Source organism: Oratosquilla oratoria, chromosome 6 (genome assembly GCF_046742065.1).
Source record: "Oratosquilla oratoria isolate Oo_2021 chromosome 6, ASM4674206v1, whole genome shotgun sequence".
In the NCBI taxonomy this organism is placed as follows: Eukaryota; Metazoa; Arthropoda; class Malacostraca; order Stomatopoda; family Squillidae; genus Oratosquilla; species Oratosquilla oratoria.
In genome coordinates this window covers 37,880,738-37,885,737 of record NC_134782.1, presented here as the reverse complement: position 1 = coordinate 37,885,737, position 5,000 = coordinate 37,880,738, and positions in this window count along the sequence as shown.

Here is a 5,000-nt window from a genome sequence, read left to right as displayed (position 1 = left end):
AATTGTTTGACCCACGGCTTCAAAGAGAGTTGTGAAGCAGTGTTCATATAAACTGATTCGAACCTGATTCGAATCCCCCTCACCCACGTCGATTCCAAACTCATGCTCTCACACTCCCTTGAACTACGTCTCTGCCACTCCCATAGTTGTGCCTATGCCTGTTCACACAGACCAAGTGGGTAATCAGTAAATCCAAGGGCAAATTCCAGGACATGTATTTAGTATAAACATACAAATAATATATATCGAAAGAAACTGAAATTAAGTGCCTTAAATTACATACACTAGGATTAGTTAGATCATTTAGGTAAGATTGTATTTTCTTCTTATTATTAGAATTATAATGCTGTGTCTTGCAACACTGATTCTGACCCATGGCACTGGGCGAGATGCAGGTATGACCCGTCATCCAGAAGGTGCCAAGATAAGAGTGAGGGAAGAGGGTGGAAGGGAGTGGAGTGGAGTGTGATAGGGATGGAATGGGTGGGAGTGGTTTTTATCCCCTTGTTTTTTTGGCTACCTCCCCTATAAGGGGGAAAAAAGCCTTTGGTATATGTATTAGAATGTTTAAGTATTCGTACTCATTATGTTTTCCTTGTATTTTCATATTTAAGTTTGTTTATTTTTCAATGTGCTTTCTGTTATTATGTACATTTAGGTTTGTGATAGATGTATATATATTTACGTTGCTACAACACCGCATATCTTAAAATAATAATTTATCGTTCAGCTCATTGTTAAACAAATCTAACTTATGGCAGACTACTCTATTAACCCAACTTAACAAAATAGTAAAACAAATTAAATATCCTCCATCGGTACTATTTAAAGAGGAAAACTTAAAAAAGAAAGTAACTACTTACGTGCATTTTGACCTTTTGTGATGGGCAACGTTCCTGAACAGCAACAACAACAACAACACATATACAGAGTGGCCACCGAAAGACTGAATGACATAAAACAAAAACACCTTTTATAAACACTTTTTTTCTTATCTATTTTATTGGATTTTATTTGGAAATGTAATTAATGGAGGTTTTCATTAGTGCGTGTGAAAAACAATATCACTCAAATGATCACCATTTTCCTGCTCACAAATGCATTCCTTCCACAGCATTTTTCATGACCGTAGGTAAGTTTTCAGGTCCTTAGCGTCGGATTTCGAATTTAATGTTCTCTGTAATTTCTTGAATTGTTCGAGGTCTGTTTACATGAACTCGTTCCTTCTTCAAGTAGCCCCACAAAGAGAATTCTGGTGTCATCAAATCAGTTGAAGGCGGAGTCCAATTTTTTTTTTTTTTTTTTTTTTTTTTTTTTTTTTTTATTTGACTGCACCAAACTTCTTTTTGTCGGGATACTTGAGAGAACGGGTTTTCGTAAATAAATCTCGAACAATTCAGGAATTAAGGAGAACATTAAAGCCGAAAACCCAAGTCTAAGACCTAAAATGCTGTGGAAAGAGTCTGTATTTGTGAGCAGGAAAATATATTAAAAGAAAATAAACAAAAATGAAATAGATAGATAAAGAAACGCGTGTTTGAAAGAATAATTTTTGGTTTACATCATTCAATCTTTCAGTGGGCACCTTACACACACACACACACACACACACACACACACACACACACACACACACACACACACACACACATATATATATATATATATATATATATATATATATATAATGTATATGTATAATATATATAATATATAGTATATGTATATGTATAATATATATAATATATAGTATATGTATATGTATAATATATATAATATATAGTATATGTATATGTATAATATATATAATATATAGTATATGTATATGTATAATATATATAATATATAGTATATGTATATGTACAATATATATAATATATAGTATATGTATATGTATAATATATATAATATATAGTATATGTATATGTATAATATATATATAATATATAGTATATGTATATGTATATATATATATATATGTGTGTGTGTGTGTGTGTGTGTGCGTGTGTATGTACCTAATGCATTGTGTGCGTTTGTGGTTGCATAGGTGTGTGTGTGTGCACGTGCACATGCGCGTGCCTATGTGCAATCGTGTGCGCGCAAACATTCATAAAACACCGTAGGTCTTCTTGACTGAACGCTTTCGTTTTCATCAGACATTGCCGGGAGGCTACGAGTGGAGAATGGCAGTGTGTGCACGAATACATATGTCTATACGCAAAGAGAGTCCGACTGGCTTGGTACGTAATCCAACTTGTTGATCTTGAGAGAATAGCAGGACATAAGAACATAAAAATGTAGGAGACTGCAAGAGACCATGAGCCCCACACTAGGCACTTCCGTGTCCTTTACCACCTGTCATCCCTATAATTATCTAAAACAACCAACAGTTTCAGCGCTCAATGCATGGTTACTAAGCCCTTTACATTCGTTAACCACTCTGTTGGTAGATCAGTTCCTGTCTATTTCCTTCAATTAAAGTTCATTATTACGAGTCGTGCCCTGCTTTCTTAATATGAAACATAATGACAAAATGGTCTGAGACAGCAAACGTCAGGATAGAAGATATCCTTTGTGAATACTTCGAAGTGCGTTAATCATGCATTCGTGTCAGTGTGGTTCCAATATGATGAATGTTGCCTGCGGGTTTATCGTGAGTATTTGGTCGTGCCCTCTTTACGTATTTTCTTCTGATTAACTTCACATTATTTTATTCTTCTGACGGATAGATTTGAGACAAAATTAAGTCTCCATATACTAAGATGCCATATTGTCCTGTTTTTGCTTCTCCTTGGTCACGCTTGTGGTTTGAACTAGGTGGAAACCCCGGCTGTATCTCATAGTCAATAAAAAACTGCGCGGTTGTGTGTGAATGCCCCCATTGACTTACATTGTAACTGAACCGCCGCGGTTGAAACCACTAGTGTGAACAAGGCTCTACTCTCAGCGAAATGCCTTGGTTCAGCCTTGTGCTACTCCTTCCACATAGCCCTCTAACTCCTCTAACTCCTCTGCTTCATACCCTTCCACTCCCTCGTCCTTCATATACCCTCCCTCTCTGAGATTTGGTGAAAATTATCAAGCAGAGAGAATAGAGGACATGGAAGAGGGGGAGGAAGAGGAGAGGGAAGAAGGGAGGTAAAGAGGAGAAGGAAGGGGATAGGTAAAGAGGAGAAGGAAGGGAAGAAGTAAAGAGAGAGGGAAGAGGAGAGGGAAGGGGAGAGAGAAGAGAAGAGGGAAGGGAAGAGGAAAGGTTAGAGAGAATGAGAGAGGTAAGAGAAGAGTGAAGGGAAGAGGAAGGAGGAGGGTGGAGGGGGGAGAGTGAAGGGTAGAAGGAAGAGGAGAGAGAAGAGTGAAAAGAGGAGAGAGAGAAGAGTGAGAAAAGGAGAGAGAGGAGGAGAGGGAGGAGGAGAGTGGAACGGAGGAAAGAGGAGAGGGAGAAGGAAAGGGGAGAGGGAAAGGGAAGAGGAGATGAATTGATACAGTAAGTAGGAGTCAGAAGGATGCAAGAGGAAGACGAGGAAGAACAGAATCACATAGTAGTATGAAGGTTTTCTGCATGTAATCTTCAGAGTGTAGTCTGTTCCTGTGTCCAGAGTTAGGAATTCATCTTTCGTCACAACTTTTAGCATTTTTTAGACTATCAGCGTAACTTGTATGTATGTTTTATATATATATATATTTTTTACTTCTTGACGTATGATTGCTTAGAACCGAGATGAAACGATGATTATATGGCCAGATTTCCACAGTATGAGCACTGTTTGCTTCTTCCTTGTTTGGGCTCTCCCTCCCAACTCATTGTTTTCCAGACAAGAAATTCATGCATCCTATTCAGCTACAGTTACCTCAAGACGCATTCTTTTTTATCTTATTTTACTTTATTTTACTCTATTTTATTTTTATTTTATTTTGTTTTTATTTATCTATTTATTTATCATTTCTTTGTATATTTCCTTGAGTGAAACCAATCTCATGAAAATGGTCGAACATGTCGCTTCTCAAAGTTAGATTTCATCTTTCTGATTTATATTTCATTATGTCTGCCATTTGGCCAACTTATTTGGCTGAAGGGATTCTTTCCCTCCTTGTCAAAAGTTGAAAGTAGATTATATATTATGTACAAGGAAAATTTAATTTATTTATTTATTACAACACAGTAGCAGATTTCATGGGTTTTTGCCTTTTTTTTTTCTTTTTTTTTTTTTTTTTTTGCAACAGCGGATTTTATAGGCTGATGCCCCTTATAATACCAGCCGTTTTAATTTAGTTGTGAGATGAAACCAAGGCATAACCCGTCGAAGTCTTGAAAAAGTGCGGTGAAACGCTACATCAGGGTGCCTGAACCTGATTATTAACTCAAGAGTAAGTCTTCGAAAGTAAAGGAAAGAAGAGAGAGAGAGAGAGAGAGAGAGGGAGAGGGAGAGGGAGGGAGAGGGAGTGAGAGAGAGAGAGAGAAATTCTGAATAATTTTATTTATGAAAACTGTTTTGGTTTTGGATCTAACCGGTCAACTGCTATCGAAGACGTGTATTTGTTCTGGCTGTCGATAGCTCTTGTTAAATCAGAATAACCCCCCCCCCTTTCCTTACAGTCCATGACAATAGCAGTCCATAACAACTGCAGTAACGACCCACATCCCCTCCACGTGATCACATATATAAATCAGGATTTTTTTTAACTATGTGGCAAAATGTCCATCTGCGTGTGGGAAGATGTCCACCTGTATGTGCCAAAATGTCCAGCTGCATGTGGGAAAATGTCCAAGTGGGGAAAATGTCCGTATACTTACAGAAATACCCACTTTTCATGCTGTGTAGTAGGAAGAAGAATATGATAAAGAAGTTTCCTTCTCCAAGTGCAGATTGAAAGCTCCACATACATAATTTTGCTTTCCTTTTTCATATTTCCAATTATTTATTTCTTGTTCCGTTCCACTCACAATTATTATTTCATTTATATGACTTTGTACCTCTTCTATTTTATTTACATTTTTACTT